Raw genomic sequence first — 13,454 nt, 5'->3', positions numbered from 1 at the left:
CTTTCATCTGTCTTTATATACTCTCTTTTCCTGTAATCTAAAAACACTCCCGTCTTCCTTGTACAAAAAAGAGGTATATAAAAGTTTTTACCTCCATTTCTACCACTCTCATTTTTCTTTCAGTCTTCACAATCTGACTTCCTACCACACCACTGAACTCAAACGATGCTGTCCAATATTAGAAATAATCTTTTAATGTCTAAATAAAATTCCCTTTCCTCAGTTCTCATTATGAACCATTTGATGTTGTTGGGCATCCTTTCTCCTCTTTACTTTGCCCTCACTTCTCCGTCAGTGTCTTGGATTCTTAGTTTACCTCATACATGTGTAACCACCCAGGATTTCTCAGAGTCCCCTTCTTTATATCATACTTTTCCCATCCTGAAATGTGAGTTTCTCTCAACATTGTCATAGCCTCTTTTCTGATCATCTCTCTAAAGAAATGATAATTGATTACTTTCAAATCTATGCAACTAATGCCTGAATTTTTCTCCTATATTTCATCTGTATGTTGTCAGTAGCATCCTGGGAACTTCTCCATGTATATGCCACAGGCATTTCTAACCAAATATGTAAAAAATGGAACTGGTATCATTTCTTGCCAAATCCATACCTCAGGATTCTAACTATTTTGGTTGATGGCAATGCAATCCTTCCATATAGTTGGGTTCACCACCTTGAAATCACCCTTTTCCTCATTCACATAGCCAGTCAATCATTGTGTCTTATTTTCCCTCCATGAAATCTTTCATAACTATCCCATTCTCCGATATTAGTAGCCTCAACTCTCATTTAGGACTTCCTCATCTCTCACCTGGACTATTGTATTAGTTTCCCTATGAGTTTCCTAGATTCTACTCTCTCCCTAATTCAATTCTTTCTCTTCAGGGTTGTCAACATGAATTTCCTAAGAAAAAAGCCAATTATGTCACCATTCTGGGTAGAAATTCCTAAATCTTCAGTAGGTCAGATATTGTGATCCTTTCCCTAAGTCTTCTTTTCTTCAGGCTAGACATCCTCAGTTTCTTCATTATTCTGACCCCTTTTTTCCTTTAAAATGAGAAAACCAAAAACCAGGTGTGATAAAACATGAAGAAGCTCACATGAGTGATAAAAGTGATAAGTTGGGGCTCAAACCCAGGACTCCTAAAGTAGGTAGTATTTTTATCTCCATTTTACACATAAGAAAAGTAAGGCTTAGAGAAGATGTGATTTGCTTAGGGTCAGAGAAGTAGTAATTAACTGAAGCAGATTTTGAACTTGTTTTTCTGACTCTAAGTGTATACCTTTATCCACTATACCTCTCACCTAAAGTATATGGAGGAGAGTCAGAATGAAATCCAGAGGCACACTTGGTCATGTTAGAGCTCCAGGCAAAGCCTTAGGGGACACCCCATGAGGCCATGAAGAAGCCTCAACCTCTTGTGTACTCCCCATGTGGATCAGACTCCCAAGCCTATGGCACAGGGGTCTGACCTGCACCTCCACCAAACACAGGCAGCCAGCCCACATGGCTCCAGGAGGACTAGGCTGGTACAGCCTAAGTTCCTTCCACACAATGCTTTGTAGTTGTCGAAAATAATTTATGGTCACTTAACTAACTTAGTCCTCATAACACTCTTCAAAAGAGACCAGCAAGTGCAATAGTCTTCCATTTTCATCTAAGGAAACCAAAGCCCAGCACAAGTGGAAGGACTTCTTCAAGGTCTCCAGCCCCTAAAGTGAAAGAACCTTCTCTTTTCTAGTTCAGCTTCTGGTACACTCTGAACCTGAAGTTTCTGACAACTTATTCAGTCCTCTTTCCCCTGTCTCTAGGCTCTCTGGGAAAGACAATAGTGATGAAATCTAGCACACTAGGCTCCAGATGAAAAGCAGGGTAGGGAGCTTGGTTACAATAGGTACCATCTAGGATTCTGGGAGAAAGGTCAGGGAGGCAACATCTCTGTCTCAGGAAGAAGCAGAAAGGGCCCACAGACATGGCTCTACTCAGAGATAAGGAGTCAGGCAGATGGGGAGTGAGTGATTTTTACAAATTCATTCAGAACAGAGTCCAGATGGCCCCAGAAGATCAAAAGGAACAGATCAAAAGAACATCAAAGGGACAGACCTCAGTCATCACCCCATGTCAACATCTGAGCCACTCCCCTGCACCTAAAGGACCTGTATAAATACAGTCATGGTCCCTCTCACCAGCAGTGCTTTTAGAATTTCTGTACCTGGTGTCTTCTCAGTGGTAAAAAAAGTCCTAGGCTTCCTTCAACCATGAGGTCTCTGTGCCTCCTCTTTGGCCTTCTCTTCTTGGCTGCCCAGGCCACAGCTGAGAAACCAACAGGAGAAGATACAGGACTCAGTCCTCAGGGAAAAGTAATGGAACCTGGAAGAGAGATGAAGGAAGAAGAGGCTGGGGAGGCTGACCAACTGATTCTGAATGGGGACGCCCCTCAGGAGTTCCTTCTGGCCAGCTCCACTCCAGGTAAGAGGATAACATGACAGGGTAATATAGGAGAATTTGGGCATGGGAATGACCAGACTTTCCTCATAGAAGGAAGGTCAAGTAGGTATGTTGTGGATTCACACCGGGAAACAAGAGACAGAAGTGAAGGCCTTCAGGTTTATCTCATCTTGATGGCTTTGCATAAGGTCCAGATTTTTCCCATCAAAGAGCAAACATTGTACTTAATGAGAAAAGTCAAAATCTTTTGAAAAAGGTCACCATTGTTCATTCCCATGCTTTATTTAGAGGAATAATTAGAAAGGAAAAAGAGGAAGGGAGGATGGGAGTGAAAGAGAGAGAGGTGGAAAGATACAGACAGATAAAGTAAAAAAAAAAAGATGAGAGAGATACAGAGAGATAGAGACAGACACATGCAGAGACAGAGAGAGATAGATGAAAGACAGAGAATGTTGTGGGCTAACGTAGACTCAGTGCATAAGATAAAGAGATGAAATGGAAGAATGACCCTGCATTCTCAGAATGTAAGACAGAAAGAACCAAGAAATAATTCTCCTGAAGCCCTACCACCATTCCCTCAGACTCTGCATTTACATGTGATTTTTCTTGTTCTCAGTGTATTTGATCATAGGATTGTAGCTCTGGAGCTGGCAGGTACTTTGAAGGCCATTTGGATAAGGAAACTGAGGCCAATGGAGGTTCAGGAGCTCATGACTTTACTAGAGTCAAAAAGGTACTAAGCATCAGGACTAGGCTTTGGACCCAGGTTTTCTGACTTCAGAGATAATGACGTAAACAGGGCTTTCAGCAGGTGCTGAAATAGGGAGAATTCCCTGATCCACTTGGGCAGCTGGTCTCCACCTCTACCACCACTGCCCAGGGCAGGCTCTACACAGATAGCCCGATTTGTGCCACACTCTAGTCGTGGATCTCTCTCTCTAATATTCTCATTCCCAGCCCCGAAGTCTCTCCACTATTTATTGACCACTATGTCCTACCATTTAAGACCTGGGCCAATCACTAAATCTCTATTTTATTTTATTTTTTGTTGAGGCAATTGGGGTTAAGTGACTTGCCCAGGGTCACACAGCTAGTGTTAAGTGTCTGAGGCCAGATTTGAACTCAGGTCCTCCTGACTCCAGGGCCGGTGCTCTCTTCACTGTGCCACCTAGCTGCCCCACTAAATCTCTCTCAACCCCAGTTTCCTCATCTATAGAATGAGGGAATTAGACTACATGGCCTTAGAGGTCCCTTCCAGGCCCAGGTCTAGAGTCCTGTGGTCTCTTACCAGCACACCTAGCAGGAGCAAGCTCTTTCTCTAGTAAGTTCCTCACTTCAGAATAATAAGCCAAAAGCTACAACTGTTCTCACCCTGGTCCTTGTTGAAGAAGTTCTGGCATGTACTACTGCATGGAGGAACTTTCAAGCTTGCTTCCAAAAGTCTCAGGTTTTAGTCCTTGGTTTTGCCACTAAGTTGCTGTGTCATTTCACAAATCTTAGTCTTGGTTTCTTCATATGCAAAGGGAGGAGGTTGAACTAGGTGGACTTTAAGGTCCCTTCTAACCCTCATAGTCTTTTTTTTTCAGCAACAAACATTTATTTTATTTTCCAGTTACATGTAAGGGGAGTTTTCAACATTCATTTTCATAAGATTTAAAGTTCCAAATTTTTCTCCCTCCCTCCCTTTCCTCCCCCCTCCACAAGATCACAACCAGTTTGTATATGGGCAATCCACAAGTGTTCTTTTTATCAGTTCTTTCTAGGGGTGCATAGTAAGCTTCCTCATTAGTTCCTTGGGATTGTCTTGGATCATTGCACTGCTGAGAGTAGTTAAGTCATTCACAATTGCTCATTGAACAATACTGTTGTCACTATGCACAATGTCCTCCCAGCTCTGCTCACTTCACTATACATCGATGTTCATTAGTCTTTCCAGGTTTTTTTGGGATCATCCGGTTTGTCATTTCCTGTAGCACAAGTCCATTCCACTACAATCATATAACACAGCTTTTTCCATCATTCCTTAACTGATGGAAATTCCCTTGATTCTCAATTCTTAGCCTCCACCAAGAGTTGCTATAAATATTTTTTGTACAATTTTTTCCCTCTTTTCTCTTTTTCATGATTACTATTGTTAACTGTTTCCCTTCCATCCTATTCCCTTCCCCATGATATTTATTCTATTACCCATCTTCTTTCATCCTATCACTCTTCAAAAGGGAATTGCTTCTGTCTGTCCCCTACCCCACTCTGCCCTTCCTTCTTTTGCCCCTCTCTCTTTATCCCTTTCCCCTCCTATTTTCCTGCAGGGTTAGAGAGATTACCCCACCCAATTGAGTGTGTACATTATTCCCTGCTTGAGCCAATTCTAAAGAGATTGAGGTCTTTGAGCCAATTATGATGAGTGTTAGGTTCATTTACTGCCTAGATTAAACAGATTACTCCACCCAGTTGGGTGTGTCTGTTAGTCCCTCCTTGAGGTAGCTCTGATGAGTTTAAGGATAGTTGAGCCTTTTCTGATGAGTGTAAATTCATTCACTGCCCTGCTTGTCTCCCATCTCTTCCCCCACTCCATAAGCCTTTTCCTGTTCCTTTCATGTAGGATTTCACTTCTGCCCTTTCCCCATCCCCAGTAAATTTCCTTCACCCCTCAATTTAACCCTAAAGATGTCATCACTTAGCTGACACAGTGGACAAAGCATCCCCCCTGGACTCAGGCAAAACCCGGCCTCAGACACAAGACAGTTGGCCACTGTATGACCCCAGGTATGTACTCCAGCTCCAATTTTTTTATGGTTCTATAGGGTCTTGTATTTGAAAGTCAAATTTGCCATTCAGTTCAGGTCTTTTCATCACAAATATCTGAAAGTCTTCTTTTTCATTAAAGTCCCATTTTTTCCTCTGAAAGATTATGATGAGTTTTGCTGGGTAGGTGATTCTTCATTGTAATCTCATTTCCTTTGCCCTTTGGAATATCATATTCCATTATCTCCGGTCCTTTAATGTAGAAGCTGCTAGATCTCATGCTATCCTTACTGGGGCTCCACAGTACTTCAATTCTTTCTTTTTGGCAGCTTGCAATATTTTCTCCTTCACCTGAGAGCTCTGGAATTTGGCTATAATATTCCTAGGAGTTTTCCTTTTTGCATCTCTTTCTGGAGGCGATCAGTAGATTCTTTCAATTTATATTTTAGCTTCGTCTTCTAATATTTCAGAGCAATTTTCCCTGAGAATATCTTGGAAGATGGTGTCTAAGCTCTTTCCTTGATCATGGTTTTCAGGTAGACCAATAATTTTCAAATGATCTCTCCTGGACCTATTTTCCAAGGCAGCAGTTTTTCTCAGAAGATATTTCACATTGCCCTCTATTTTTTTATTCATTTGCGTTTGCTTTATTGTGTCTTGGTTTCTCATAAAATCACTGGCTTCCATTTGTTCAGTCCTAGTTCTTAGGCACTTATTTTCATCAGAGAGCTTTTGTACCTCCTTTTCCATTTGGCCAATTTGACTTTTCAAGCTGTCGACTTTTTTCTCATGTCTTTCCTGCATCACCCTCATTTCTCTTTCCATTTTTTCCTCTACCTCTCTTATTTTATCTTCAAAGTCCTTTTTGAATGCCTCTATGGCCTGAGACCAATACATATTTTTCATGTTTTTTGTTTTTTTTTGGCAGGGCCATGGGGGTTAAGTGACTTGCCTAGGGTCACACAGCCAGTAAGTGTCAAATGTCTGCGGCCGGATTTGAACTCAGGAACTCCTGAATCCAGGGCGGTGCTTAATCCACTGTGCTACCTAGCTGCCCCCTAATTAAATCACATTTTTTTTTGGCAGGGCAATGGGGGTTAAGTGACTTGCCCAGGGTCACACAGCTAGTAAGTGTCAAGTGTCTGAGGCCGGATTTGAACTCAGGTACTCCTGAATCCAGGGCTGGTGCTTTATCCACTGCGCCACCTAGCTGCCCCCTCTTGGAAGCTTTAGATATAGGGGCCCTGATGTTGCTTACTGCTACTCAAGCCTACCTCCTGGTTCTCAGCAGGGGTGTAAAATCCAAGTTCTGCCTGAGCACCAGAAAGAACCATGAGTTCGGGAGCCCACTGCCTTTCCTCCACCATCTTGGCTCTGCCTGCACATATACTCCCCCCCCCCACACCATAGTCTTAATATTGTGGTTCTACAACCTTCCCAGAATCCTAGACATCAAGGGCTGGAGTTACTCTCCAGAGGACAGACCTACAGGGTCTAAGCTCTGGTTAGGATAGTACTGGATAGAGGTGGGCATCTTTACAGAGGACCCCAACTTCCTTGTGAGTGGTTTCCTTCTATTATTCCATAGATGAGACAAACCATCTCCTATAGTGTCAAAATTCCATTTAAGGAGAAAGGATTCTGTTGTCAGGAGTCCTGGGTTCAGGGTTTTCTTTGCCAAGACCCATCCCATTGAGCTGTGAAAGCCTGGTAAGTTCTATTCTTAGGAGTATCTAACAAAGGCATCCTATTCCTACAGGGTATTCCTATTCCATCAATGCTCTGATAACCAAGGATCTGACAGGTCTTTGGTATTCTAACCCTAATCTTTTTTTTTTTTGTTTTGTTTTTTAGTGAGGCAATTGGGGTTAAGTGACTTGCCTGGGGTCACACAGCTAGTAAGTGTTAAGTGTCTGAGGCCAGATTTGAACTCAGGTACTCCTGACTCCAGGGCTGGTGCTCTATGCACTGTGCCACCTAGCTGCCCCCTAACCCTAATCTTGACCTTCAGAGAAGCATGTCAGACATCATCTTATATATCCCAGAGGAGATTAGAATAGGAGAAAAGGGAATAGGGGTCAGGCCATTGAGGCAACTTCTGTCTGGGTCCATGAAGGGATATTGGGATATAAGGGCTTTTGAAAATAACTACTGGTACATGTGTTGTCAGTGTTATTTTCTGGGCCTTTCTCTAGTCATCTGAGTAGGCTTTTGGTATAGGTAATCAATCAACAAGTATTTATTAATATAGCAGTATTCCAAGGTGACAGACAAACTCTCCCAATCTTCTTCCTTCACAGGGCAAAATAGAAAACTAGCCTACCAAAAATGTTCCTGCAGAAGAAACTGTCCCAATGAAAAGCGGAGAGGTCGTTGCCTGATTTTTTTCCCAGCATACATTTGCTGCTCTTCCTGAGTCTCTGAGAGCAATGAGTACCACAGAGCTTTCTGGCTGCCCTTGGGAATCTATTCACTGACCATCCATTCTTCTGTAACATTTTCATGTAATTAAAACACCATCGTTTGAGACTTGTATTTCTGTGTTCACTATGCAGACTGTTTTCCAGAAGGCCTGTTACTTCTGAAGCTCAGGAGTGCTCTCAGTGGGCCACTGACTCATTTTTTTTTTCCTTAGAGCCATTGTCCTCTCTGGTCAGAGGTCCTTTCCTTAATGCTTTGGACAGAGATAATAGTTGGCCTTTGTGTAACCTTTAATAAAATTATAAAAGTTCCTCTTCCTATGTTATTGAATGTCCTTTCCTCACAAGAAGCTGATGAAGATGGCCATGTAAGTAGGATTTCAGAACTTAAGCATCATCTATTTTATTTCCCAATTTGATAGAGGTAGAAAATGAGGTTGAAGGGTATTAAGTGTTTGCTCAAAATCGCATGGTTAATTCTTGACACAATGGGGATTCCAAACCTGACCTCCTATCTTCAAATACATTGCTCTTCCCGTTACAGAATATCTCATCCATTTTTCAAATAGAGCAAATGAAGCCTAGAAAATTTAAATAATATATCACTTGCCACATTGCTCATATGTTCAGAGGTAGAATTCAAAAGCAACATGATTTCTCATTCTTCCCTTTCTATGACCATCTGGCAACATTAGAAAGCTAGCTACTCTCCCACAAACTCCATATTCCCTCTACTTCTGGAAGCCAAACAAATCCAATGTTTCATTTCTTCTGCAGTATAGCCTTTATCAGAAACCATTTTTGGTTGACAAGGAGCTTCCACCTCTTCCTTTAATTGATCTGCAAATACAACCCCAACAAGTTAGAGTATTTCCAAACACAGATGACATGTCAAAACACTGTATTTTATTTTATTTTTGCAAGGCGATGAGGGTTAAGTGACTTACCCAGTGTCGCACAGATAGTAAGTGTCAGGTGTTTGAAGCCAGATTTGAACTCAAGTATTCCTGAATCCAGGGCCGGTGCTTTAACCACTATTCCATCTAGCTGCCCCCTCGAAACACTTAAAATATTTTTTGTGGATTCAAATAATTATTCCCTATGCAGCCCTGGATAATGCTAAGGCCTACTTGGTTTCTTAACTCATGTAAAACCCTTCCTGGTTTTTCAAGCTAATGCTCCTTCAGCTCCCTACCAGTTCTGATCAGTGGAGCACCACATGACATTCAAATAAAGGTAGTAATAAGCCTAGTTGTGAAGAGCCAGAGTCACCACCCATTTTTCTCAACTCTGACATAGCCTAGTGGTATTTAAAGTTGGGTTTCTACTGCAGTGTACTCTCTTGCTTACTTTGATTTGGGCTTTTCCTTGCCTGTTTATATGTTTATTTCTTATTGCATTCATAAGACCATAAAGAAAAAGCTAGAAGAGGTCTTGTAGGCTTCCTAATTCAGCTCCCTTACTTGACATATCAGGATACTGAGGTCCAGAAAAGTTAAGGGATTTGCCAAGGACAAAAATATAATAAATATCAAATATAAGGTTTGAATCCTGGTCTTCTTTTTAAAATACACGAAGTTTTAAACTCTACCACACAATTCTGGCTGGTCCTCTCTACACCTTTCTGACCCACCTCATGTCTCCTTTAAGACAGACTTCTTATGCTATCCCAGAGTTGAGGTGAAGATTATCCTTTTAAAATTCCACCCCTGTGTTCTTATTCCCAGATTCCCCCAGGCTGTTATAGCTAGTATCTATATCATACTTTAAGATTTATAAAACGCTTTATGTGTGTTTTCTCATTCGATCCTCACAACAACCCTATTAGGGAAGGGCTATTATTAGTTCCATTTAACAGATGAGCAAACTGGATCTGAGATATGGTTGAGTTACTCACCAAGGCTAACAAAGCCAGTCCAAAGCAGGATTCAAATTCAGGTGTTTCTGATTCCCAGACTAATACTTTGTCCACTGTACCACTCAACTGCCTCTAGGTACATATCCACCTGATTCTCCCCTTCCTTGTTATTCTCAGGTAACATTATTGCTTCCTTAAACAATAAATGAATAACCAGGTACATAACACCTAATATATATCATATTCTTTGCCAAGTGCTTTACAAATATCTCATTTGATTCTCACAATAACCTTGTCAGGTAGTAACGCTGCTGTTATTTTCCCCATTTTACAGTTGAGGACCCCCTGAAGCTTGGGACAATGCATTCTAGAAGCAGTGGTCCACTTTAAGAAGGAGTGAAAAGCCAAGAAATAGACTAGGAAAATAAGCAAACAGAGGAGAATGCTTCTATGGTGACAAAGAAGATCAAAATACACCCTCAGAGGAGGATGGCAAGGTCAAAGCTTCTACATCCAAATCTAAGGAAAATTGAATTGATCTTGGGACACAGAAGTGCTCAAAAAGGAATTTAAATGTAAAGTAAGAGAGGTGGAGAAAAATGGAAAGAGAAATGAGAGAGATGAAGGAAAGTCATGAAAAAAATTCAGCAGCATGAAAAGCCAAATTGGTCAAATGGAAAAGGAGGTACAGAAGTTCTCTGAAGAAAATAATTGCTTAAAAATTAGAATTGAGCAAATGAATGCTAATGACTTTATAAGAAATCAAGACAAAATATACCAAAACCAAAAGAGTGAAAAAATAGAAGGCAATGTGAAATATCTCCTTGTAAAAACAACTGACCTAGGAAATAGATCCAGGAGAGTTAATTTGAAAATTATTGGACTACATGAGAGCCATGATCAAGTATTGTTGAGACACAGTCAGGCTAACACAAGATATAGCAGCTTCTACATTAAAGGATCAGAAAACTTGGTATGTTATTCCCTCCTGGGGCCAACTCTGATGAGATTAAGGTATTTGAGCCAATTCTGATGAGTATAAGGCTCATTTACTGCCGTGCTCCTCCCCCATCTCTCCCCGCCACTCCATAACCCCTTTCCTACTTCTTTCATGTAGGATTTGACCCCATTTTACCTCTACACTTTCACCTTCCCCAGTGCTATCCTCTCACACCTCAATTTTACCCTTAAGTTGTCATCATGGGGCAGCTAGGTGACACAGTGGAGAAACTACCCTCCAGGTACCTAGGAGGACCTGAGCCCAAATCTGGCCTCAGACATAAGACAACTCACCCACTGCTTGATCCCAGGCATGACACCAAACCCTAACTGCCCCACCAAAAAAAAATAAAATGATAAAAAAATAAATGCTTTACAGATACCATCCCTTCATAATCAATTCTCACATGTGTTCTCTGTCTAAATTTAGTCCTATCATCTGCCCTAATACTGAGAAAGTTCTTATGAGTTACAAGTATCATATTCCCATGTAGGAATGTAAACAGTTTAAACTTTTAACATCCCTCATGTTTTCTTTTTCCTGTTTACCTTTTTATGCTTTTCTAGGGTCTTGTATTTGAAAGTCAAATTTTTTATTCAGTTCAGGTAGCTTCATCACAAATGCCTGAAAGTTCTCTTTATCAATGAAGTCCCATTTTTCTCCCTGAAAGATTATACTCAGTATTACTGGGTAGGTGATTCTGGGTTATATTCCCAATTCTTCTCCCCTCTGGAATATTTTATTCCATGCTCTCTGATCCTTTAATGTAGAAGTGACTAGATCTTGTGCTATCCTTACTGTAGCTACACAGTCTTTGAATTGTTTCTTTCTGGCTGCTTGCAATATTTTCTCCCTGACCTGGGAGTTCTGGAATTTGGCTATAATATTCCCAGAAGTTTTCCTTTTGGGATCTCTTTCAGTATGTGATCAGTAGATTCTTTCAATTTCTATTTTACCTTCTGGTTCTAGAATATTAGGGCATTTTTCCCTGACAATTTCTTGGAAGATGGTGTCTAAGCTCTTTCCTTGAACATGGTTTTCAGGTAGTCCAATACTTTTCAAATGATCTCTCCTGGATCTATTTTCCAGGTCAGCTGTTCTTCCAAGGAAAAATTTCACATTGCCCTCTATTTTAAAAATTCATTTGGATTTGCTTTATTGTGTCTTGGTTTCTCATAAAGTCATTAGCTTCCATTTGTTCAATGCTAATTATTAGGCAATTATTTTCTTCAGAGAGTTTCTCCATTTGGGTTTTCAAGCTGTTGACTTTTTTTTATGACTTTCCTGCATCACTCATTTCTCTTTCCATTTTTTCCTCTACCACTCTGACTTTATCTTCAAAGTCCTTTTTGAGTGCTTCTATGGACTGAGACCAATTCATATTTTTCTTGGAAGCTTTAGATATAGGAATCCTGATGTTGCTATCACCTTCTGAGGGTACACCTTGATCTTCCTCATGGCAAAAGAAACTTTCTATGGTCCACATCTTTCTCTGTTTGCTCGTCTTACTTGTCTTTTACTTGACTCTTAACTCCTTCTTAAAGTGAGGCATTGCAATGTCCCAAGGTTCAGGGGGTCCCAGGTTGTACAGTTTAAGTAGAGGCAGTGGGTGAGTGTCTTATGTCTGAGGCCGGGTTTGGGCTTTGGTCCTCCTGGGTCCAGGGAGGGTGCTTTGTCACTGTGTCATCTAGCTACCCCATGATGACATCTTCAGGGTAAAATTGAGTAGGGAGAAGATTGCACTGTGAGAGGGGAAAGGGGAGTGTTAGAATGGGGTGAAATCTTACATGAAAGAAGCAGGAAAGGGCTTATGGAGTAGGGAGGAGAGATGGTCAGAGGAGTAGGGCAGTGAATGTGCCCTATATTCATCAGAATTGGCTCAAAGACCTTAATCTCATCAGAGTTGGCTCAAGATGTGAAAAACATACACATTCAATTGGGTGGAATGATCTATCTAACCCTCCAGGAAAATAGGAGAGGAAGGGGATAAACAGGGAGGGACAAAAGAAGGGAGTGCAGAATTGGTGAGGGGGTAGTCAGAAGCCAAACACTTTTGAGGAGGGATAGGGTGAAAGAAAATAGAGTAAATATCGTGGGGAGGGAATAGAATGTAGAGAAAATGTTAACAGTAGTAACTGTGAAAAAAAATTTGAAGCAAAGGCAAGAGTAAAGTAAGATGATGATGATGGATGGGTGGATGGATTGATGATGATTGGGTGAAGATTAGTTTTGATTGATGATAATGACTGATTAATGATGATGAGCATTGATTGATGAAGAGGAGGATTGATTATGGATGCCAGTCGAGGTTGATGGATGATGATTTATTGATGATGATGACAAAATGTAAGGTACTCTGATGTCTATTGTGAAGAAAATTCTTTGTTAGGTATAAGGTACTATATAAATGTTATCTTTTACTGTTGTTGCAATAATCAACCTCATGGCTTTATTGTAGGGAAATCGTTCTTTAATGTACTATATAAATGTAATTTACTATTAAAAAATGATGAGCAGGATGCTATCAGAAATACCTGGAAAGACCTACATGAACTGATGCAAAGTGTTACTATATAAAAGTAATAGTGTAGGATGATCTGCTGTGAATGACTTGGTTATTTTCAGCAATGCAATGATCTAAGACAACTCTGAAGGACTTATGAAAAATGCAATCTACCTACAGAGAGAGAACTGATGGTATCTGAATACAGATTGAGGCATAATTTTTTTATTGGTTCTTTTATCTGAAGTTTTGTTTTTGTCTGCTTTATTTCACGACCTGGCTAATGTGGAAATATTTTGCATAACTGCTCATGTATAACTTATGTTGAATTGCTTGAGTTCTTGGGGGGTGAATGGAGAAGGAGAGAGGAAGAGAATTTGGAACACAAAGTTTTAAAAAGTTGATATCAATATTTGTATTTTACATGTATGTTGGGAAAATAAAATTCTAAATATTGAGAAGTGAAAAAAATTAAA

General features: G+C 40.5%; 1 non-coding gene across 1 annotated transcript; it reads left to right on the top strand.

Annotated features, from left to right (window-relative positions):
- Positions 1–12,761: 12,761 nt before the first annotated feature.
- On the top strand, positions 12,762–12,842 carry LOC122745062. Its single transcript, XR_006355355.1, has one exon. It is a non-coding gene; the product is annotated as a small nucleolar RNA SNORD113/SNORD114 family (small nucleolar RNA).
- The last annotated feature ends 612 nt before the right edge of the window (positions 12,843–13,454 follow it).

The sequence above is a fragment of the Dromiciops gliroides genome, chromosome 2, assembly GCF_019393635.1.
Source record: "Dromiciops gliroides isolate mDroGli1 chromosome 2, mDroGli1.pri, whole genome shotgun sequence".
In the NCBI taxonomy this organism is placed as follows: Eukaryota; Metazoa; Chordata; class Mammalia; order Microbiotheria; family Microbiotheriidae; genus Dromiciops; species Dromiciops gliroides.
This window is presented reverse-complemented; position numbering and strand designations above follow the sequence as displayed.